Source organism: Hyla sarda, chromosome 7, assembly GCF_029499605.1.
Source record: "Hyla sarda isolate aHylSar1 chromosome 7, aHylSar1.hap1, whole genome shotgun sequence".
NCBI classification, from domain to species: domain Eukaryota; kingdom Metazoa; phylum Chordata; class Amphibia; order Anura; family Hylidae; genus Hyla; species Hyla sarda.
In genome coordinates, this window is record NC_079195.1 from 180,174,958 (window position 1) to 180,200,767 (window position 25,810).

The window sequence follows — 25,810 nt, forward strand, 5'->3', positions numbered from 1 at the left end:
GGAGGTCGAGATATGAGGACAGGATTTGAGGATGGGATATGAGGATAGCATATAAGGTCGGGATATGAGGACAGGATATGAAGTCGGGATATAAGGACGGGGTATGAGGGTTTTTTTACATAAGGACGGGATATGAGGTCTGATAGGAGGTGGGAATATGAGGACAGGATATAAGGATGGGATATGAGGTTGAGATATGAGGACAGAATAAGAGAATGGAATATGAGGACGGGATAGGAGGTCGAGATATAAGGACAGGATTTGAGGATGGGATATGAGGATAGCATATAAGGTCGGGATATGAGGACAGGATATGAAGTCGGGATATGAGGACGGGATATGAGGTTGGGACATAAGGACGGGATATGAGGTCAGCATATGAGGATGGGATATGAGGAAAGCATATGAGGACAGGATATGAGGATGGGACATGAGGACGGGATATGAGGTTGTGATATGAGGATGGGATATGAGGACAGGATATGAGGTCGGGATATGAGGATGGGATGTGAGGACGGGATATGAGAATGGGATATGAGGTCAAGATAGGAGGTGGGAATATGAGGACAGGATATAAGGATGGGATATGAGGTTGAGATATGAGGACAGAATATGAGAATGAAATATGAGGACGGGATAGGAGGATGGGAGATAAGGACGGGATATGAGGATGGGATATGAGGACAGGATATGAGGTCGGGATAGGAGGACGGGATATTAGGTCTGGATAGGAGGACAGCATATGAGGATGGCATACGAGGTCGGGATATGAGAATGGGATATGAAGACAGGATATGAGGTCGGGATATGAGGACAGGATAAGAGGATGGGATATAAGGTCGGGATATGAGGTAGGGATATGAAGACAAGATGTGAGGACGGGATGTGAGGTCGGGATATGAGGACAGGATATTAGGTTGTGATAAGAGGATGGATATGAGGACAGGATATGAGGTTGGGATACACTAATGCTCTTCTCACTTTGCCAAGTTATCGGACAACCTGGCCCAAAATTATAGATTATAGAAGGATAGCAGCATAAGGGAAAAATACACATTTTGAACCGAAAAACCCATTCAAAATACAGGCCTACGTCCTCCCCTTCAAGCTGCCTGTCCATCTCCAAATATACCCTTTTTAATAATAATAATAATACACTCCTCCTTTGCATTGAAAAAAAAGCAAACAGTAAAGTTGCCACATGCAGCCATCCTTTCATCTATTGGTCCTTCTGCACCTATTTTCCCAAACCATGCACTCATACTGTTCTCATTTTGCCAAGTTATCGGACAACCTGGCCCCAAAATTATAGACTATCAAAGGATAGCAGCATAAGGGTAAAATACACATTTTGAACCCAAAAACCATTTGAGTTTTTAAGTTCAAAATACAGGCCTACCTCCTCCCCTTCAGCCTGCCTGTCCATCTCCAAAAATAACCTTTTTAATAATTATACGCTCCTCCTTTGCATTTAAAAAAGCAAACAGTAAAGTGGCCAGATGCGGCCATCCTTTCATCCATTTGTCCTTCTGCACCTATTTTCCCAAACTATGCACTCATACTGTTATCATGTCGCCAAGTTATTAGACTACCTGGCCCAAAAATGATGGATTATAAAAGGGTAGCAGCATAAGGGGAAATTAACGTATTTATCGGGGTATACCACACACCGGCCTATAACACGCACCCTCATTATACCAAGGATATTTGGGTAAAATAAAGTTTTTTACCCAAATATCCTTCATAAAATGAGGGTGCTTGTGTATACCCCGATAAACTGTTTCTGACCCCACAGAAGCCCCCAGGAAAGGCAGGGGGAGAGAGGCCGTCGCTGCCCGCTTCTCTCCCCCTGCCTTTCCTGGGGTCTAGAGCCCTGCTACCGCCGCTTCTCTCCCCCTGCTATCGGCGCCGCTGCCCCTTCTCTCCCCCTGGCTATTGGTGCCGCTGCCCCATTGCCTGCGCCGATAGCCAGGGGAGAGAAGCGGCGCCGGCAATGAGGCAGCGGCACCGATAGCCAGGGGGAAAGAAGGGGCAGCGGCACCCATTGCCGGCGCCGCTGCCCTGTTGCCTTCCCCATCCCTGGTTGTGTAATTACCTGTTTCCAGGGTCAGGTCCGCGCTGCTTCAGGCCTCCGGTGTGTGTCCCCTGCGTCATTGCTATGCGCTGCGAGACGCAATGACGAGTGACATCACTCGTCATTGTGCCGCGCCATGCAACGCGCAGCAACGACGCAGGTTATGCACACCGGAGGCCTGAAGCAGCCCTGACCCGACCCCAGCAACAGGTAATTATACAACCGGGGATGGGGGAGGCAACGGGGCAGCGGCGCCGGCAATGGGTGCCGCTGCCCCTTTTCTCCCCCTGTCTGTCGGCACCGCTGCCTCATTGCCGGTACCGCTTCTCTCCCCCTGGCTATCGGCGCCGGCAATGGGACAGCGGCACCGATAGCCAGGGGGAGAGAAGGGGCAGCGGCGCCGATAGCAGGGGTAGAGAAGGTCTCTGCACCTGCAAAAGCCGCTGCAATTCCATCATTTAAAGCGCCCGCTTTAAATCACTGAACTGCAGCGGCTTATCGGCGTATAACACGCAGATAGACTTTAGGCTAAAAATTTCAGCCTAAAAAATGTGTGTTATACGCCGATAAATACGGTACACATTTTGAACCGAAAAACCCATTTGAGTTATTACGTTCAAAATACAGGCCTACCTCCTCCCCTACAGCCTGCCTGTACATCTCCAAAAATACCTTTTTTAACAATTATACGCTCTTTTTTGCTTTGGTTAAACTAATAAACAGTTAAGTTGCCATATGCTGCTATCCTTTCATCGATCTGTGCTACTACACCTATGTTCCGAAACCATCATACACTCATACTGTTTTCACTTTGCCAAGTTATTGGACAACCTGGCCCCAAATTATGGATTATAAAAGGATAGCAGCATAAGGGAAAAATACACATTTTGAACCCGAAAACCCATTTGAGTTATTAAGTTTAAAATACAGGCCTACCTCCTCCCCTTCAGCCTGCCTTTCCATCTCCCTTCTGCTTTGGGGCAATTTTCTCCAGATCCTTTAGTTGGAATACATCTTTAGTTTCAAAAAATATTTCCATCATCTTCGTTCTTTTTTCATCGACACTCAGACCGCTTTTCTTAGACATTCTGCCGCTAGTCACGCGGGAAACCCGAGAACTGTAAAGATACTGATACCTTTTTTTAATAATTATACACTCTTCTTTGTTTTGGAAAAACAAACAGTTAAGTTGCCATATGCAACTATCCTTTCATCGATTTGTGCTTCTACACCTTTGTTCCCAAACCATGCACTCATACTGCTTTCACTTTGCTAAGTTATCGGACAACCTGGCCCCAAAATTATGGATTATAAAAGGATAGCAGCATAAGGGAAAAATACAGATTTTGAACATAAAAACCCATTTGAGTTTTTAAGTTCAAAATACAGGCCTACCTCTTCCCCTTCAGCCTGCCTCACCATCTCCAAAAATACCTTTTTTAACAGTTATACGCTCTTCTTTTTCTTTGGAAAAACTAACAAACAGTTAAATTGCCATATGCTGCTATCCTTTCATCGATGCAGCGCATAGCAACGACGAAGGGGATGCACACCGGAGGCTTGAAGCAGCGGTTACCCGACCCCGGAAACAGGTAATTATACAACATTATACAATGGCTGCCGCTGCCCCTTCTCTCCCCCCTGTCTGTTGGCGCCGCTGCCCCTTTGCCGGTGCCGCTTCTCTCCCCATGGCTATCGGTGTCGGCAATGGGGCAGCAGCACCAATAGCCAGGGGGAGAGAAGAGGCAGCGGCACCGATAGCCAGGGGGAGAGAAGGGGCAGCAGTGCCGATAGCAGGGGGAGAGAATCCGTCAGCGACAGCAGGTCTCTACACCTGCAAAAGCCGCTGCAGTTCATTGATTTAAAGCGCCCGCTTTAAATCACTGAATTGCACCGGCTTTTCAGCGTATAACACGCAGATAGACTTTAGGCTAAAAAATTTTGCCTAAAAAATGCGTGTTATCCGCCGATAAATACGGTACACATTTTGAACCGAAAAACCCATTTGAGTTATTACATTCAAAATACAGGCCTACCTCCTTCCCTTCAGCCTGCCTGTCCACTCCAAAAATACCTTTTTTAATAATTATACACTCTTCGTTCGCTTTGGAAAAACAAACAGTTAAGTTGCCATATGCTGCTATCCTTTCATCGATTTGTGCTTCTACACCTATGGTCCCAAACCATCATACATTCATACTGTTTTCACTTTGCCAAGTTATCGGACAACCTGGCCCCAAAATAATGGATTATAAAAGGATAGCAGCATAAGGGAAAAATACACATTTTGAACCCAAAAACCCATTTGAGTTTTTAAGTTCAAAATACAGGCCTACCTCCTCCCCTACAGCCTGCCTGTCCATCTCCAAAAATACCCTTTTTAATAATTATACGCTCCTCCTTTGCATTGAAAAAAAGCAAACAGTAAAGTTCCCAGATGCGGCCATCCTTTCATCCATTTGTCCTTCTGCATCTATTTTCCCAAACCATGCACTCATACTGTTATTATGTCGCCAAGTAATTAGACTACCTGGCCCAAAAAATATGGATTATAAAAGGATAGCAGCATTAGTGAAAAATACACATTTTGAACCCAAAAACCCATTTGAGTTTTTAAGTTCAAAATACAGGCCTACCTCCTCCCCTACAGCCTGCCTGTCCATCTCCAAAAATACCCTTTTTAATAATTATACGCTCCTCCTTTGCATTGAAAAAAAGCAAACAGTAAAGTTCCCAGATGCGGCCATCCTTTCATCCATTTGTCCTTCTGCATCTAATTTCCCAAACCATGCACTCATTATGTCACAAAGTTATTAGACTACCTGGTCCAAAAATTATGGATTATAAAAGGGTAGCAGCATGAGGGAAAATTACCGTATTTATCGGGGTGTACCACGCACAGGCCTATAACACGCACCCTCATTTTACCAAGGATATTTGGGTAAAAAATATTTTTTTACCCAAATATCCTTCATAAAATGAGGGTGCGTGTGTGTGCATGTGTATACCCCGATACACTGCTTCTCACCCCACAGAGCCCCCAGGAAAGGCAGGGGGAGAGAGGCCGTCGCTGCCTGCTTCTCTCCCCCTGCCTTTCCTGGGGTCTAGAGCCCTGCTACCTCCGCTTCTCTCCCCCTACTATCAGCGCCGTTGCCCCTTCTCTCCCCCTGGCTATCGGTGCCGCTGTCCCATTGCCAGCGCCGATAGCCAGGGGGAGAGAAGCGGAACCGGCAATGGGGCAACGGCAACGATAGCCAGGGGGGGATAAGGGGCAGCGGCACCCATTGCCGGCGTCGCTGCCCCGTTGCTTCCCCCATCCCTAGTTGTATAATTTCCTGTTGCCAGGGTTCGGGTCCGCGCTGCTTCAGGCCTCCGGTGTGCGTCCCCTGCATCATTGCTATAAGTTGCGAGACGCAATGACGAGTAACGTCTCTCGTCATTGCGCCGCGCCATGCAAAGCATAGCAACGACGCAGGGAATGCACACAGGAGGCCTGAAGCAGCGCTGAGCCGACCCCAGCAACAGGTAATTATACGACCGGGGATGGGGGAGGCAACGGGGCAATGGCTGCCGCTGCCCCTTCTTTCCCCTGTCTGTCGATGGCGCTGCCACATTGCCGGCGCCGTTTCTCTCCCCCTGGCTATCGGCGCCGGCAATGGGGCAGCGGCACTGATAGCCAGGGGGAGAGAAGGGGCAGCAGCGCCGATAGCAGGGGTAACCATCATACACTCATACTGTTTTCACTCTGCCAAGTTATCGGACAACCTGGCCCCAAAATTATGGATTATAAAAGGATGGCAGCATTAGGGAAAAATACACATTTTGAACCCAAAAACCCATTTGAGTTTTTAAGTTCAAAATACAGGCCTACCTCCTCCCCTTCAGCCTGCCTGTCCATCTCCAAAAATATCCTTTTTTAATAATTATGCACTCTTCATTTGCTTTGGAAAAAAAAACAGTTAAGTTGCCATATGCTGCTACCCTTTCATCGATTTGTGCTTCTACACCTATGTTCCCAAACCATCATACACTCATACTGTTTTCACTTTGCCAAGTTATCGGACAACCTGGCCCCAAAATTATGGATCATAAAAGGATAGCAGCATAAGGGAAAAATACACATTTTGAACCCAAAAACCCATTTGAGTTTTTAAGTTAAAAATACAGGCCTACCTCCTCCCCTACAGCCTGCCTGTCCATCTCCAAAAATACCCTTTTTAATAATTATACGCTCCTCCTTTGCATTGAAAAAAAGCAAACAGTAAAGTTGCCAGATGTGGCCATCCTTTCATCCATTTGTCCTTCTGCATCTATTTTCCCAAACCATGCACTTATACTGTTATTATGTCGCCAAGTAATTAGACTACCAGGCCCAAAAATTATGGATTATAAAAGGATAGCAGCATTAGTGAAAAATACACATTTTGAACCCAAAAACCCATTTGAGTTTTTAAGTTCAAAATAGAGGCCTACCTCCTCCCCTTCAGCCTGCCTGTCCATCACCAAAAATACTTTTTTTTAATAATTATACACTCTTCGTTTGCTTTGGAAAACAAATAGTTAAGTTGCCATATGCTGCTATACTTTCATCGATTTGTGCTTTTACACCTATGTTCCCAAATCATCATACACTCATACTGTTTTCACTTTGCCAAGTTATCGGACAACCTGGCCCCTGCATCATTGCTATGCGTTGCGAGACGCAATGACGAGTGACGTCTCTAGTCATTGCGCCGCTCCATGCAAAGCATAGCAACGACGCAGGGAATGCACACCGGAGGCCTGAAGCAGCGCTGACCCGACCCCAGCAACAGGTAATTATACAACCGGGGATGGGGGAGGCAACGGGGCAGCGGCGCCGGCAATGGGTGCCGCTGCCCCTTCTTTCCCCGTCTGTCGACGCCGCTGCCCCATTGCCGGCGCCGTTTCTCTCCCCCTGGCTATCGGTGCCGGCAATGGGGCAGCGGCACTGATAGCCAGGGGGAGAGAAGGGGCAGCAGCACCGATAGCAGAGGTAACCATCATACACTCATACTGTTTTCACTTTGCCAAGTTATCGGACACCCTGGCCCCAAAATTATGGATTATAAAAGGATAGCAGCATAAGGGAAAAATACACATTTTGAACCCAAAAACCCATTTGAGTTTTTAAGTTCAAAATACAGGCCTACCTCCTCCCCTACAGCCTGCCTGTCCATCTCCAAAAATACCCTTTTTAATAATTATACGCTCCTTCTTTGCATTGAAAAAAAGCAAACAAAAAAAGTTGCCAGATGCGGCCATCCTTTCATCCATTTGTCCTTCTGCATCTATTTTCCCAAACCATGCACTCATACTGTTATTATGTCGCCAAGTAATTAGACTACCAGGCCCAAAAATTATGGATTAAAAAAGGATAGCAGCATTAGTGAAAAATACACATTTTGAACCCAAAAACCCATTTGAGTTTTTAAGTTCAAAATACAGGCCTACCTCCTCCCCTTCAGCCTGCCTGTCCATCTCCAAAAATACCTTTTATTAATAATTATGCACTCTTCGTTTGCTTTGGAAAACAAACAGTTAAGTTGCCATATGCTGCTATCCTTTCATCGATTTGTGCTTCTACACCTATGTTCCCAAACCATCATACACTCATACTGTTTTCACTTTGCCAAGTTATCGGACAACCTGGCCCCAAAATTATGGATTATAAAAGGATAGCAGCATGAGGGAAAAATACACATTTTGAACCCAAAAACCCATTTGAGTTTTTAAGTTCAAAATACAGGCCTACCTCCTCCCCTACAGCCTGCCTGTCCATCTCCAAAAATATCCTTTTCAATAATTATAAGCTCCTCCACTGCATTGAAAAAAATCAAACAGTAAACTTGCCATATGCGGCCATCCTTTCATCGAATTGTGCTTCAACACCTATGTTCCAAAACCATCATACACTCATACTGTTCTCACTTTAACAAGTTATCGGAGTACCTAGCCCCAAAATTATGGATATTAAAAGGATAGCAGCATAAGGGAAAAATACACATTTTGAACCCAAAAACCCATTCAAAATACAGGCCTACGTCCTCCCCTTCAGCCTGCCAGTCCATCTCCAAATATACCCTTTTTAATAATTATACGCTCCTCCTTTGCATTGAAAACAAGCAAACAGTAAGGTTGTCAGATGCGGCCATCCTTTCATCCATTTGCACTTCTGCATCTATTTTCCCAAACCATGCACTTATACTGTTATTATGTCGCCAAGTAATTAGACTACCTGGCCCAAAAATTATGGATTATAAAAGGATAGCAGCATTAGTGAAAAATACACATTTTGAACCCAAAACCCATTTGAGTTTTTAAGTTCAAAATACAGGCCTACCTCCTCCCCTACAGCCTGCCTGTCCATCTCCAAAAATACCCTTTTTAATAATTATACGCTCCTCCTTTGCATTGAAAAAAAGCAAACAGTAAAGTTGCCAGATGCGGCTATCCTTTCATCCATTTGTCCTTCTGCATCTATTTTCCCAAACCATGCACTCATACTGTTATTATGTCGCCAAGTAATTAGACTACCTGGCCCAAAAATTATGGATTATAAAAGGGTAGCAGCATAAGGGAACATTACCGTATTTATCGGGGTGTACAACGCACCGGCCTATAACACGCACCCTCATTTTAAAAGGGTATTTGGGTAAAAAAAGTTTCTAACCCAAATATCCTTCATAAAATAAGGGTGTGTGTGTGTGCATGTGTATACCCCGCTAAACTGCTTCTCACCCCACAGAGCTCCCAGGAAACGCAGGGGGAGAGAGGCCGTCGCTGCCTGCTTCTCTCCCCCTGCCTTTTCTGGGGTTTAGAGCCCTGCTATCGCCGCTTCTCTCCCCCTGCTATCGACGCCGCTGCCCCTTCTCTCCCCCTGGCTATCGGTGCCGCTGTCCCATTGCCAGCGCCGATAGCCCGGGGGAGAGAAGCGGCGCCGGCAATGGGGCAGCGGCACCGATAGCCAGGGGTAGATAAGGGGCAGCGGCACCCATTGCCGGCGCCGCTTCCCCGTTGCCTCCCCCATCCCTAGTTGTATAATTACCTGTTGCAGGGGTCGGGTCCGCGCTGCTTCAGGCCTCCGGTGTGCGTCCCCTGCATCATTGCTATGCGTTGCGAGACACAATGACGAGTGACGTCACTCGTCATTGCGCCGCGCCATACAGTGAATAGCAACGACGCAGGGGATGCACACCGGAGGCCTGAAGCAGCGCTGACCTGACCCCAGCAACAGGTAATTATACAACCGGGGATGGGGGAGGCAACGGGGCAGCGGCGCCGGCAATGGGTGCCGCTGCCCCTTCTTTCCCCGTCTGTCGACGGCGCTGCCCCATTGCCGGCGCCGTTTCTCTCCCCCTGGCTATCGGCGCCGGCAATGGGGCAGCGGCACTGATAGCCAGGGGGAGAGAAGGGGCAGCAGCGCCGATAGCAGGGGTAACCATCATACACTCATACTGTTTTCACTTTGCCAAGTTATCGGACACCCTGGCCCCAAAATTATGGATTATAAAAGGATAGCAGCATAAGGGAAAAATACACATTTTGAACCCAAAAACCCATTTGAGTTTTTAAGTTCAAAATACAGGCCTACCTCCTCCCCTACAGCCTGCCTGTCCATCTCCAAAAATACCCTTTTTAATAATTATACGCTCCTCCTTTGCATTGAAAAAAAGCAAACAGTAAAGTTGCCAGATGCGGCTATCCTTTCATCCATTTGTCCTTCTGCATCTATTTTCCCAAACCATGCACTCATACTGTTATTATGTCGCCAAGTAATTAGACTACCTGGCCCAAAAATTATGGATTATAAAAGGGTAGCAGCATAAGGGAACATTACCGTATTTATCGGGGTGTACAACGCACCGGCCTATAACACGCACCCTCATTTTAAAAGGGTATTTGGGTAAAAAAAGTTTCTAACCCAAATATCCTTCATAAAATAAGGGTGTGTGTGTGTGCATGTGTATACCCCGCTAAACTGCTTCTCACCCCACAGAGCTCCCAGGAAACGCAGGGGGAGAGAGGCCGTCGCTGCCTGCTTCTCTCCCCCTGCCTTTTCTGGGGTTTAGAGCCCTGCTATCGCCGCTTCTCTCCCCCTGCTATCGACGCCGCTGCCCCTTCTCTCCCCCTGGCTATCGGTGCCGCTGTCCCATTGCCAGCGCCGATAGCCCGGGGGAGAGAAGCGGCGCCGGCAATGGGGCAGCGGCACCGATAGCCAGGGGTAGATAAGGGGCAGCGGCACCCATTGCCGGCGCCGCTTCCCCGTTGCCTCCCCCATCCCTAGTTGTATAATTACCTGTTGCCGGGGTCGGGTCCGCGCTGCTTCAGGCCTCCGGTGTGCGTCCCCTGCATCATTGCTATCCGTTGCGAGACGCAATGACGAGTGACGTCACTCGTCATTGCGCCGCACCATGCAGCGCATAGCAACGACGCAGGGGATGCACACCGGAGGCCTGAAGCAGCGCTGACCCGACCCCAGCAACAGGTAATTAAACAACCGGGGATGGGGGAGGCAACGGGGCAGCGGTGCCGGCAATGGGTGCCGCTGCCCCTTCTTTCTTTCTTTCTACCTCCTCCCCTACAGCCTGCCTGTCCATCTCCAAAAATACCCCTTTTAAAAATTATACGCTCCTCCTTTGCATTGAAAAAAAGCAAACAGTAAGGTTGTCAGATGCGGCCATCCTTTCATCCATTTGTCCTTCTGCATCTATTTTCCCAAACCATGCACTCATATTGTTATTATGTCGCCAAGTAATTAGACTACCAGGCCCAAAAATTATGGATTATAAAAGGATAGCAGCATTAGTGAAAAAAACACATTTTGAACCCAAAAACCCATTTGAGTTTTTAAGTTCAAAATACAGGCCTACCTCCCCCCATTCAGCCTGCCTGTCCATCTCCAAAAATACCTTTTTTTAATAATTATACACTCTTCGTTTGCTTTGGAAAACAAACAGTTAAGTTGCCATATGCTGCCATCCTTTCATCGATTTGTGCTTCTACACCTATGTTCCCAAACCATCATACACTCATACTGTTTTCACTTTGCCAAGTTATCGGACAACCTGGCCCCAAAATTATGGATTATAAAAGGATAGCAGCATAAGGGAAAAATACACATTTTGAACCCAAAAACCCATTTGAGTTTTTAAGTTCAAAATACAGGCCTACCTCCTCCCCTACAGCCTGCCTGTCCATCTCCAAAAATACCCTTTTTAATAATTATACGCTCCTCCTTTGCATTGAAAAAAAGCAAACAGTAAAGTTGCCAGATGCGGCCATCCTTTCATCCATTTGTCCTTCTGCATCTATTTTCCCAAACCGTGCACTCATACTGTTATTATGTCGCCAAGTAATTAGACTACCTGGCCCAAAAATTATGGATTATAAAAGGGTAGCAGCATTAGGGAAAATTACCGTATTTATCGGGGTGTACCACGCACCGGCCTATAACACGCACCCTCATTTTACCAAGGATATTTGGGTAAAAAAAGTTTTTTACCCAAATATCCTTCATAAAATGAGGGTGCGTGTGTGTGCATGTGTATACCCCGATACACTGCTTCTCATCCCACAGAGCCCCCAGGAAAGGCAGGGGGAAAGAGGCCGTCGCTGCCTGCTTCTCTCCCCTGCCTTTCCTGGGGTCTAGAGCCCTGCTACCGCCGCTTCTCTCCCCCTGCTATCCGCGCCACTGCCCCTTCTCTCCCCCTGGCTATCAGTGCCGCTGTCCCATTGCCAGCGCCAATAGCCAGGGGGAGAGAAGCGGCGCAGGCAATGGGGCAACGGCTCCAATAGCCAGGGATGGATAAGGGGCAGCGCCGCTGCCCTGTTGCCTCCCCCATCCCTAGTTGTATAATTACCTGTTGCCGGGGTCGGGTCCGCGCTGCTTCAGGCCTCCGGTGTGCGTCCCCTGCATCATTGCTATGCGTTGCGAGACGCAATGACGAGTGTCGTCTCTCGTCATTGCGCCGCGCCATGCAAAGCATAGCAACGACGCAGGGAATGCACACCAGAGACCTGAAGCAGCGCTGACCCTACCCCAGCAACAGGTAATTATACACCCGGGGATGGGGGAGGCAACGGGGCAGCAGCGCTGGCAATGGGTACCGCTGCCCCTTCTTTCCCCCCTGTCTGTCGACGCCGCTGCCCCATTGCCGGCACCGTTTCTCTCCCCCTGGCTATTGGCGCCGGCAATGGGGCAGCGGCACTGATAGCCAGGGGGAGAGAAGGGGCAGCAGCGCCGATAGCAGGGGTAACCATCATACACTCATACTGTTTTCACCTTGCCAAGTTATCGGACAACCTGGCCCCAAAATTATGGATTATAAAAGGGTAGCAGCATAAGGGAAAATTACCGTATTTATCGGGGTGTACCACGCACCGGCCTATAACACGCACCCTCATTTTACCAAGGATATTTGGGTAAAAAAAGTTTTTTACCCAAATATCCTTCATAAAATGAGGGTGCGTGTGTGTGCATGTGTATACCCCGATACACTGCTTCTCACCCCACAGAGCCCCCAGGAAAGGCAGGGGGAGAGAGGCCGTCGCTGCCTGCTTCTCTCCCCCTGCCTTTCCTGGGGTCTAGAGCCCTGCTACCGCCGCTTCTCTCCCCCTACTATCGGCGTCGCTGCCCCTTCTCTCCCCCTGGCTATCGGTGCCGCTATCCCATTGCCAGCGCAAATAGCCAGGGGGAGAGAAGCGGCGTCGGCAATGGGGCAACTGCACCGATAGCCAGGGGGGATAAGGGGCAGCGGCACCCATTGCCGGCGCCGCTGCCCCGTTGCCTCCCCCATCCCTAGTTGTATAATTACCTGTTGCCGGGGTCGGGTCCGCGCTCCTTCAGGCCTCCGGTGTGCGTCCCCTGCATCATTGCCATGCGTTGCGAGACGCAATGACGAGTGACGTCTCTCGTCATTGCGCCGCGCCATGCAAAGCATAGCAACGACGCAGGGAATGCACACCGGAGGCCTGAAGCAGCGCTGACCCGACCCCAGCAACAGGTAATTATACAACCGGGGATGGGGGAGGCAACGGGGCAATGGGTGCCCCATTGCCGGCGCCGTTTCTCTCCCCCTGGCTATCGGCGCCGGCAATGGGGCAGCGGCACTGATAGTAGGGGTAACCATCATACACTCATACTGTTTTCACTCTGCCAAGTTATCGGACAACCTGGCCCCAAAATTATGGATTATACAAGGATAGCAGCATAAGGGAAAAATATACATTTTGAACCCAAAAACCCATTTGAGTTTTTAAGTTCAAAATACAGGCCTACCTCCTCCCCTACAGCTTGCCTGTCCATCTCCAAAAAATACCCTTTTTAATAATTATACGCTCCTCCTTTGCATTGAAAAAAAGCAACCAGTAAAGTTGCCAGATTCAGCCATCCTTTCATCCATTTGTCCTTCTGCATCTATTTTCCCAAACCATGCACTCATACTAATATTATGTCGCCAAGAAATTAGACTACCTGGCCCAAAAATTATGGATTATAAAAGGGTAGCAGCATAAGGGAACATTACCGTATTTATCGGGGTGTACAACGCACCGGCCTATAACACGCACCCTCATTTTACCAAGGATATTTGAGTAAAAAAAAGTTTTTACCCAAATATCCTTCATAAAATGAGGGTGCGTGTGTGTGCATGTGTATAACCCGATACACTGCTTCTCACCCCACAGAGCCCTTAGGAAAGGCAGAGGGAGAGAGGCAGTCGCTGCCTGCTTCTCTCCCCCTGCCTTTCCTGGGGTCTAGAGCCCTGCTACCGCCGCTTCTCTCCCCCTGCTATCGGCGCCGCTGCACCTTCTCTCCCCTCGGCTATCGGTGCCGCTGTCCCATTGCCAGCGCCGATAGCCAGGGGGAGAGAAGCGGCGCCGGCAATGGGGCAGCGGCACCGATAGCCAGGGGGAGAATAGGGGCAGCGGCACCCATTGCCGGCGCCGATGCCCCGTTGCCTCCCCCATCCCTTGTTGTATAATTACCTGTTGCCGGGGTCGGGTCCGCGCTGCTTCAGGCCTCCGGTGTGCGTCCCCTGCATCATTGCTATCCGTTGCGAGACGCAATGACGAGTGACGTCACTCGTCATTGCGCCGCACCATGCAGCGCATAGCAACGACGCAGGGGATGCACACCGGAGGCCTGAAGCAGCGCTGACCCGACCCCAGCAACAGGTAATTAAACAACCGGGGATGGGGGAGGCAACGGGGCAGCGGCGCCGGCAATGGGTGCCGCTGCCCCTTCTTTCTTTCTTTCTACCTCCTCCCCTACAGCCTGCCTGTCCATCTCCAAAAATACCCCTTTTAAAAATTATACGCTCCTCCTTTGCATTGAAAAAAAGCAAACAGTAAGGTTGTCAGATGCGGCCATCCTTTCATCCATTTGTCCTTCTGCATCTATTTTCCCAAACCATGCACTCATATTGTTATTATGTCGCCAAGTAATTAGACTACCAGGCCCAAAAATTATGGATTATAAAAGGATAGCAGCATTAGTGAAAAAAACACATTTTGAACCCAAAAACCCATTTGAGTTTTTAAGTTCAAAATACAGGCCTACCTCCCCCCATTCAGCCTGCCTGTCCATCTCCAAAAATACCTTTTTTTAATAATTATACACTCTTCGTTTGCTTTGGAAAACAAACAGTTAAGTTGCCATATGCTGCTATCCTTTCATCGATTTGTGCTTCTACACCTATGTTCCCAAACCATCATACACTCATACTGTTTTCACTTTGCCAAGTTATCGGACAACCTGGCCCCAAAATTATGGATTATAAAAGGATAGCAGCATAAGGGAAAAATACACATTTTGAACCCAAAAACCCATTTGAGTTTTTAAGTTCAAAATACAGGCCTACCTCCTCCCCTACAGCCTGCCTGTCCATCTCCAAAAATACCCTTTTTAATAATTATACGCTCCTCCTTTGCATTGAAAAAAAGCAAACAGTAAAGTTGCCAGATGCGGCCATCCTTTCATCCATTTGTCCTTCTGCATCTATTTTCCCAAACCGTGCACTCATACTGTTATTATGTCGCCAAGTAATTAGACTACCTGGCCCAAAAATTATGGATTATAAAAGGGTAGCAGCATAAGGGAAAATTACCGTATTTATCGGGGTGTACCACGCACCGGCCTATAACACGCACCCTCATTTTACCAAGGATATTTGGGTAAAAAAAGTTTTTTACCCAAATATCCTTCATAAAATGAGGGGGCGTGTGTGTGCATGTGTATACCCCGATACACTGCTTCTCATCCCACAGAGCCCCCAGGCAAGGCAGGGGGAAAGAGGCCGTCGCTGCCTGCTTCTCTCCCCTGCCTTTCCTGGGGTCTAGAGCCCTGCTACCGCCGCTTCTCTCCCCCTGCTATCCGCGCCACTGCCCCTTCTCTCCCCCTGGCTATCAGTGCCGCTGTCCCATTGCCAGCGCCGATAGCCAGGGGGAGAGAAGCGGCGCAGGCAATGGGGCAACGGCACCGATAGCCAGGGAGGGATAAGGGGCAGCGCCGCTGCCTTGTTGCCTCCCCCATCCCTAGTTGTATAATTACCTGTTGCCGGGGTCGGGTCCACGTTGCTTCAGGCCTCCGGTGTGCGTGTCCTGCATCATTGCTATGCATTGCGAGACGCAATGACGAGTGACGTCTCTCGTCATTGCGCCGCGCCATGCAAAGCATAGCAACGACGCAGGGAATGCACACCAGAGGCCTGAAGCAGCGCTGACCCGACCCCAGCAACAGGTAATTATACACCCGGGGATGGGGGAGGCAACGGGGCAGCGGCGCCGGCAATGGTACCACTGCCCCTTCTTTCCCCCTGTCTGTCGACGCCGCTGCCCCATTGCCGGCACCGTTTCCCTCCCCCTGGCTATTGGCACCGGCAATGGGGCAGCGGCACTGATAGCCAGGGGGAGAGAAGGGGCAGCAGCGCCGATAGCAGGGGTAACCATCATACACTCATACTGTTTTCACTTTGCCAAGTTATCGGACAACCTGGCCCCAAAATTATGGATTATAAAAGGGTAGCAGCATATGGGAAAATTACCGTATTTATTGGGGTGTACCACGCACCGGCCTATAACACGCACCCTCATTTTACCAAGGACATTTGGGTAAAAAAAGTTTTTTACCCAAATATCCTTCATAAAATGAGGGTGCGTGTGTGTGCATGTGTATACCCCGATACACTGCTTCTCACCCCACAGAGCCCCCAGGAAAGGCAGGGGGAGAGAGGCCGTCGCTGCCTGCTTCTCTCCCCCTGCCTTTCCTGGGGTCTAGAGCCCTGCTACCGCCGCTTCTCTCCCCCTGCTATCGGCGCCGCTGCCCCTTCTCTCCCCCTGGCTATCGGTGCCGCTGTCCCATTGCCAGCGCCGATAGCCAGGGGGAGAGAAGCGGTGTCGGCAATGGGGCAGCTGCACCGATAGCCAGGGGGAGATAAGGGGCAGCGGCACCCATTGCCGTCGCCGCTGCCCCGTTGCCTCCCCCATCCCTAGTTGTATAATTACCTGTTGCCGGGGTCGGGTCCGCGCTGCTTCAGGCCTCCGGTGTGCTTCCCCTACATCATTGCTATGCGTTGCGAGACGCAATGACGAGTGATGTCACTCGTCATTGCGCCGCGCCATGCAGCGCATAGCAACGACGCAGGGGATGCACCCCGGAGTCCTGAAGCAGCGCTGACCCGGCCCCAGCAACAGGTAATTATACAACCGGGGATGGGGGAGGCAACAGGGAAGCGGCGCCGGCAATGGGTGCCGCTGCCCCTTCTTTCTTTCTTTCTACCTCCTCCCCTACAGCCTGCCTGTCCATCTCCAAAAATACCCTTTTTAATAATTATACGCTCCTCCTTTGCATTGAAAAAAAGCAAACAGTAAAGGTGCCAGATGCGGCCATCCTTTCATCCATTTGTCCTTCTGCATCTATTTTCCCAAACCATGCACTCATACTGTTATTATGTCGCCAAGTAATTAGACTACCTGGCCCAAAAATTATGGATTATAAAAGGATAGCAGCATAATGGAAAAATACATATTTTGAACCCAAAAACCCATTTGAGTTTTTAAGTTCAAAATACAGGCCTACCTCCTCCCCATCAGCCTGCCTGTCCATCTCCAAAAATACCCTTTTTAATAATTATGCACTTTTCATTTGCTTTGGAAAAACAAACAGTTAAGTTGCCATATGCTGCTATCCTTTCATCGATTTGTGCTTCTACACCTATGTTCCCAAACAATCATACACTCATACTGTGTTCACTTTGCCAAGTTATCGGACAACCTGGCCCCAAAATTATGGATTATAAAAGGATAGCAGCATTAGTGAAAAATACACATTTTGAACCCAAAAACCCATTTGAGTTTTTAAGTTCAAAATACAGGCCTACCTCCTCCCCTACAGCCTGCCTGTCCATCTCCAAAAATAGCCTTTTAATAATTATACGCTCCTCCTTTGCATTGAAAAAAACCAAACAGTAAAGTTGCCAGATGCGGCCATCCTTTCATCCATTTGTCCTTCTGCATTTATTTTCCCAAACCACGCACTCATACTGTTATTATGTCGCCAAGTAATTAGACTACCTGGCCCAAAAATTATGGATTATAAAAGGATAGCAGCATAAGGGAAAAATACACATTTTGAACCCAAAAACCCATTTGAGTTTTTAAGTTCAAAATACAGGCCTACCTCCTCCCCTACAGCCTGCCAGTCCATCTCCAAAAATACCCTTTTTAATAATTATACGCTCCTCCTTTGCATTGAAAAAAAGCAAACAGTAAAGTTGCCAGATGCGGCCATCCTTTCATCCATTTGTCCTTCTGCATCTATTTTCCCAAACCACGCACTCATACTGTTATTATGTCGCCAAGTAATTAGACTACCTTGCCCAAAAATTATGGATTATAAAAGGATAGTGGCATTAGTGAAAAATACACATTTTGAACCCAAAAACCCATTTGAGTTTTTAAGTTCAAAATACAGGCCTTCCTCCTCCCCTACAGCCTGCCTGTCCATCTCCAAAAATACCCTTTTTAATAATTATACGCTCCTCCTTTGCATTGAAAAAAAGCAAACAGTAAAGTTGCCAGATCCAGCCATCCTTTCATCCATTTGTCCTTCTGCATCTTTTTTCCCAAACCATGCACTCATACTGTTATTATGTCGCCAAGTAATTAGACTACCTGGCCCAAACATTATGAATTATAAAAGGATAGCAGCATTAGTGAAAAAAACACATTTTGAACCCAAAAACCCATTAGAATTTTTAAGTTCAAAATACAGGCCTACCTCCTCCCCTACAGCCTGCCTGTCCATCTCCAAAAATACCCTTTTTAATAATTATACGCTCCTCCTTTGCATTAAAAAAAAGCAAACAGTAAAGTTGCCAGATGCGGCCATCCTTTCATCCATTTGTCCTTCTGCATCTATTTTCCCAAACCATGCACTCATACTGTTATTATGTCGCCAAGTAATTAGACTACCTGGCCCAAAAATTATGGATTATAAAAGGGTAGCAGCATAAGGGAACATTACCGTATTTATCAAGGTGTACAACGCACCGGCCTATAACACGCACCCTCATTTTACCAAGGATATTTGGGTAAAAAAAGTTTTTACCCAAATATCCTTCATAAAATGAGGGTGCGTGTGTGTGCATGTGTGTACCCCGATACACTGCTTCTCAACCCACAGAGCCCCCAGGAAAGGCAGGGGGAGAGAGGCCATCGCTGCCTGCTTCTCTCCTCCTGCCTTTCCTGGGGTCTAGAGCCCTGCTACCGCCGCTTCTCTCCCCCTGCTATCCGCGCCGCTGCCCCTTCTTTCCCCCTTGCTATCGGTGCCGCTGTCCCATTGCCAGCGCGGATAGCCAGGGGGAGAGAAACGGCGCCGGTAATGGGGCAACGGCACCGATAGCCAGGGGGGCTTAAGGGGCAGCGGCACCCATTGCCGTCGCCGCTGCCCCGTTGCCTCCCCCATCCCTAGTTGTATAATTACCTGTTGCCGGGGTCGGGTCCGCGCTGCTTCAGGCCTCCGGTGTGCGTCCCCTACATCATTGCTATGCGTTGCGAGACGCAATGACGAGTGATATCACTCGTCATTGCGCCGTGCCATGCAGCGCATAGCAACGACGCAGGGGATGCACCCCGGAGGCCTAAAGCAGCGCTGACCCGACCCCAGCAACAGGTAATTATACAACCGGGGATGGGGGAGGCAACAGGGAAGCGGCGCCGGCAATGGGTGCTGCTGCCCCTTCTTTCTTTCTTTCTACCTCCTCCCCTACAGCCTGCCTGTCCATCTCCAAAAATACCCTTTTTAATAATTATACGCTCCTCCTTTGCATTGAAAAAAGCAAACAGTAAAGGTGCCAGATGCGGCCATCCTTTCATCCATTTGTCCTTCTGCATCTATTTTCCCAAACCATGCACTCATACTGTTATTATGTCGCCAAGTAATTAGACTACCTGGCCCAAACATTATGGATTATAAAAGGATAGCAGCATAAGGGAAAAATACATATTTTGAACCCAAAAACCCATTTGAGTTTTTAAGTTCAAAATACAGGCCTACCTCCTCCACTATAGCCTGCCTGTCCATCTCCAAAAATACCCTTTTTAATAATTATACGCTCCTCCTTTGCATTGAAAAAAAGCAAACAGTAAAGTTGCCAGATGCGGCCATCCTTTCATCCATTTCTCCTTCTGCATCTATTTTCCCAAACCATGCACTCATACTGTTATTATGTCGGCAAGTAATTAGACTACCTGGCCCAAAAATTATGGATTATAAAAGGGTAGCAGCATAAGGGAACATTACCGTATTTATCGGGGTGTACCACGCATCCGCCTATAACACACACCCTCATTTTATCAAGGATATTTGGGTAAAAGAATTTTTTTACCCAAATATCCTTCATAAAATGAGGGTGCGTGTGTGTGCATGTGTATACCCCGATACACTGCTTCTCACCCCACAGAGCCCCCAGGAAAGGCAGGGGGAGAGAGGCCGTCGCTGCCTGCTTCTCTCCCCCTGCCTTTCCTGGGGTCTAGAGCCCTGCTACCGCCGCTTCTCTCCCCCTGCTATCGGCGCCGCTGCCCCTTCTCTCCCCCTGGCTATCGGTGCCGCTGTCCCATTGCCAGCGCCGATAGCCAGGGGGAGAGAAGCGGCGCAGGCAATGGGGCAACGGCACCGATAGCCAGGGAGGGATAAGGGGCAGCGCCGCTGCCTTGTTGCCTCCCCCATCCCTAGTTGTATAATTACCTGTTGCCGGGGTCGGGTCCACGTTGCTTCAGGCCTCCGGTGTGCGTCCCCTGCATCATTGCTATGCATTGCGAGACGCAATGACGAGTGACGTCTCTCGTCATTGCGCCGCGCCATGCAAAGCATAGCAACGACGCAGGGAATGCACACCAGAGGCCTGAAGCAGCGCTGACCCGACCCCAGCAACAGGTAATTATACACCCGGGGATGGGGGAGGCAACGGGGCAGCGGCGCCGGCAATGGTACCACTGCCCCTTCTTTCCCCCTGTCTGTCGACGCCGCTGCCCCATTGCCGGCACCGTTTCCCTCCCCCTGGCTATTGGCACCGGCAATGGGGCAGCGGCACTGATAGCCAGGGGGAGAGAAGGGGCAGCAGCGCCGATAGCAGGGGTAACCATCATACACTCATACTGTTTTCACTTTGCCAAGTTATCGGACAACCTGGCCCCAAAATTATGGATTATAAAAGGGTAGCAGCATATGGGAAAATTACCGTATTTATCGGGGTGTACCACGCACCGGCCTATAACACGCACCCTCATTTTACCAAGGATATTTGGGTAAAAAAAGTTTTTTACCCAAATATCCTTCATAAAATGAGGGTGCGTGTGTGTGCATGTGTATACCCCGATACACTGCTTCTCACCCCACAGAGCCCCCAGGAAAGGCAGGGGGAGAGAGGCCGTCGCTGCCTGCTTCTCTCCCCCTGCCTTTCCTGGGGTCTAGAGCCCTGCTACCGCCGCTTCTCTCCCCCTGCTATCGGCGCCGCTGCCCCTTCTCTCCCCCTGGCTATCGGTGCCGCTGTCCCATTGCCAGCGCCGATAGCCAGGGGGAGAGAAGCGGTGTCGGCAATGGGGCAGCTGCACCGATAGCCAGGGGGAGATAAGGGGCAGCGGCACCCATTGCCGTCGCCGCTGCCCCGTTGCCTCCCCCATCCCTAGTTGTATAATTACCTGTTGCCGGGGTCGGGTCCGCGCTGCTTCAGGCCTCCGGTGTGCTTCCCCTACATCATTGCTATGCGTTGCGAGACGCAATGACGAGTGATGTCACTCGTCATTGCGCCGCGCCATGCAGCGCATAGCAACGACGCAGGGGATGCACCCCGGAGTCCTGAAGCAGCGCTGACCCGGCCCCAGCAACAGGTAATTATACAACCGGGGATGGGGGAGGCAACAGGGAAGCGGCGCCGGCAATGGGTGCCGCTGCCCCTTCTTTCTTTCTTTCTACCTCCTCCCCTACAGCCTGCCTGTCCATCTCCAAAAATACCCTTTTTAATAATTATACGCTCCTCCTTTGCATTGAAAAAAAGCAAACAGTAAAGGTGCCAGATGCGGCCATCCTTTCATCCATTTGTCCTTCTGCATCTATTTTCCCAAACCATGCACTCATACTGTTATTATGTCGCCAAGTAATTAGACTACCTGGCCCAAAAATTATGGATTATAAAAGGATAGCAGCATAATGAAAAAATACATATTTTGAACCCAAAAACCCATTTGAGTTTTTAAGTTCAAAATACAGGCCTACCTCCTCCCCATCAGCCTGCCTGTCCATCTCCAAAAATACCCTTTTTAATAATTATGCACTTTTCATTTGCTTTGGAAAAACAAACAGTTAAGTTGCCATATGCTGCTATCCTTTCATCGATTTGTGCTTCTACACCTATGTTCCCAAACAATCATACACTCATACTGTTTTCACTTTGCCAAGTTATCGGACAACCTGGCCCCAAAATTATGGATTATAAAAGGATAGCAGCATAATGGAAAAATACACATTTTGAACCCAAAAACCCATTTGAGTTTTTAAGTTCAAAATACAGGCCTACCTCCTCCCCTACAGCCTGCCTGTCCATCTCCAAAAATAGCCTTTTAATAATTATACGCTCCTCCTTTGCATTGAAAAAAAACAAACAGTAAAGTTGCCAGATGCGGCCATCCTTTCATCCATTTGTCCTTCTGCATCTATTTTCCCAAACCATCATACACTCATACTGTTTTCACTTTGCCAAGTTATCGGACAACCTGGCCCCAAAATTATGGATTATAAAAGGATAGCAGCATAAGGGAAAAATACACATTTTGAACCCAAAAACCCATTTGAGTTTTTAAGTTCAAAATACAGGCCTACCTCCTCCCCTACAGCCTGCCTGTCCATCTCCAAAAATACCCTTTTTAATAATTATACGCTCCTCCTTTGCATTAAAAAAAAGCAAACAGTAAAGTTGCCAGATGCGGCCATCCTTTCATCCATTTGTCCTTCTGCATCTATTTTCCCAAACCATGCACTCATACTGTTATTATGTCGCCAAGTAATTAGACTACCTGGCCCAAAAATTATGGATTATAAAAGGGTAGCAGCATAAGGGAACATTACCGTATTTATCAAGGTGTACAACGCACCGGCCTATAACACGCACCCTCATTTTACCAAGGATATTTGGGTAAAAAAAGTTTTTACCCAAATATCCTTCATAAAATGAGGGTGCGTGTGTGTGCATGTGTGTACCCCGATACACTGCTTCTCAACCCACAGAGCCCCCAGGAAAGGCAGGGGGAGAGAGGCCATCGCTGCCTGCTTCTCTCCCCCTGCCTTTCCTGGGGTCTAGAGCCTTGCTACCGCCGCTTCTCTCCCCCTGCTATCCGCGCCGCTGCCCCTTCTTTCCCCCTTGCTATCGGTGCCGCTGTCCCATTGCCAGCGCGGATAGTCAGGGGGAGAGAAGCGGCGCCGGTAATGGGGCAACGGCACCAATAGCCAGGGGGGCTTAAGGGGCAGCGGCACCCATTGCCGTCGCCGCTGCCCCGTTGCCTCCCCCATCCCTAGTTGTATAATTACCTGTTGCCGGGGTCGGGTCCGCGCTGCTTCAGGCCTCCGGTGTGCGTCCCCTACATCATTGCTATGCGTTGCGAGACGCAATGACGAGTGATATCACTCGTCATTGCGCCGTGCCATGCAGCGCATAGCAACGACACAGGGGATGCACCCCGGAGGCCTGAAGCAGCGCTGACCCGACCCCAGCAACAGGTAATTATACAACCGGGGATGGGGGAGGCAACAGGGAAGCGGCGCCGGCAATGGGTGCTGCTGCCCCTTCTTTCTTTCTTTCTACCTCCTCCCCTACAGCCTGCCTGTCCATCTCCAAAAATACCCTTTTTAATAATTATACGCTCCTCCTTTGCATTGAAAAAAGCAAACAGTAAAGGTGCCAGATGCGGCCATCCTTTCATCCATTTGTCCTTCTGCATCTATTTTCCCAAACCATGCACTCATACTGTTATTATGTCGCCAAGTAATTAGACTACCTGGCCCAAACATTATGGATTATAAAAGGATAGCAGCATAAGGGAAAAATACATATTTTGAACCCAAAAACCCATTTGAGTTTTTAAGTTCAAAATACAGGCCTACCTCCTCCCCATCAGCCTGCCTGTCCATCTCCAAAAATACCCTTTTTTAATAATTATGCACTCTTCATTTGCTTTGGAAAAACAAACAGTTAAGTTGCCATATGCTGCTATCCTTTCATCGATTTGTGCTTCTACACCTATGTTCCCAAACCATCATACACTCATACTGTTTTCACTTTGCCAAGTTATCGGACAACCTGGCCCCAAAATTATGGATTATAAAAGGATAGCAGCATAAGGGAAAAATACACATTTTGAACCCAAAAACCCATTTGAGTTTTTAAGTTCAAAATACAGGCCTACCTCCTCCCCTACAGCCTGCCTGTCCATCTCCAAAAATACCCTTTTTAATAATTATACGCTCCTCCTTTGCATTGAAAAAAAGCAAACAGTAAAGTTGCCAGATGCAGCCATCCTTTCATCCATTTCTCCTTCTGCATCTATTTTCCCAAACCATGCACTCATACTGTTATTATGTCGGCAAGTAATTAGACTACCTGGCCCAAAAATTATGGATTATAAAAGGGTAGCAGCATAAGGGAACATTACCGTATTTATCGGGGTGTACCACGCATCCGCCTATAACACACACCCTCATTTTATCAAGGATATTTGGGTAAAAGAATTTTTTTACCCAAATATCCTTCATAAAATGAGGGTGCGTGTGTGTGCATGTGTATACCCCGATACACTGCTTCTCACCCCACAGAGCCCCCAGGAAAGGCAGGGGGAGAGAGGCCGTCGCTGCCTGCTTCTCTCCCCCTGCCTTTCCTGGGGTCTAGAGCCCTGCTACCGCCGCTTCTCTCCCCCTGCTATCGGCGCCGCTGCCCCTTCTCTCCCCCTGGCTATCGGTGCCGCTGTCCCATTGCCAGCGCCGATAGCCAGGGGGAGAGAAGCGGTGTCGGCAATGGGGCAGCTGCACCGATAGCCAGGGGGAGATAAGGGGCAGCGGCACCCATTGCCGTCGCCGCTGCCCCGTTGCCTCCCCCATCCCTAGTTGTATAATTACCTGTTGCCGGGGTCGGGTCCGCGCTGCTTCAGGCCTCCGGTGTGCTTCCCCTACATCATTGCTATGCGTTGCGAGACGCAATGACGAGTGATGTCACTCGTCATTGCGCCGCGCCATGCAGCGCATAGCAACGACGCAGGGGATGCACCCCGGAGTCCTGAAGCAGCGCTGACCCGGCCCCAGCAACAGGTAATTATACAACCGGGGATGGGGGAGGCAACAGGGAAGCGGCGCCGGCAATGGGTGCCGCTGCCCCTTCTTTCTTTCTTTCTACCTCCTCCCCTACAGCCTGCCTGTCCATCTCCAAAAATACCCTTTTTAATAATTATACGCTCCTCCTTTGCATTGAAAAAAAGCAAACAGTAAAGGTGCCAGATGCGGCCATCCTTTCATCCATTTGTCCTTCTGCATCTATTTTCCCAAACCATGCACTCATACTGTTATTATGTCGCCAAGTAATTAGACTACCTGGCCCAAAAATTATGGATTATAAAAGGATAGCAGCATAATGGAAAAATACATATTTTGAACCCAAAAACCCATTTGAGTTTTTAAGTTCAAAATACAGGCCTACCTCCTCCCCATCAGCCTGCTTGTCCATCTCCAAAAATACCCTTTTTAATAATTATGCACTTTTCATTTGCTTTGGAAAAACAAACAGTTAAGTTGCCATATGCTGCTATCCTTTCATCGATTTGTGCTTCTACACCTATGTTCCCAAACAATCATACACTCATACTGTTTTCACTTTGCCAAGTTATCGGACAACCTGGCCCCAAAATTATGGATTATAAAAGGATAGCAGCATAATGGAAAAATACACATTTTGAACCCAAAAACCCATTTGAGTTTTTAAGTTCAAAATACAGGCCTACCTCCTCCCCTACAGCCTGCCTGTCCATCTCCAAAAATAGCCTTTTAATAATTATACGCTCCTCCTTTGCATTGAAAAAAACCAAACAGTAAAGTTGCCAGATGCGGCCATCCTTTCATCCATTTGTCCTTCTGCATTTATTTTCCCAAACCACGCACTCATACTGTTATTATGTCGCCAA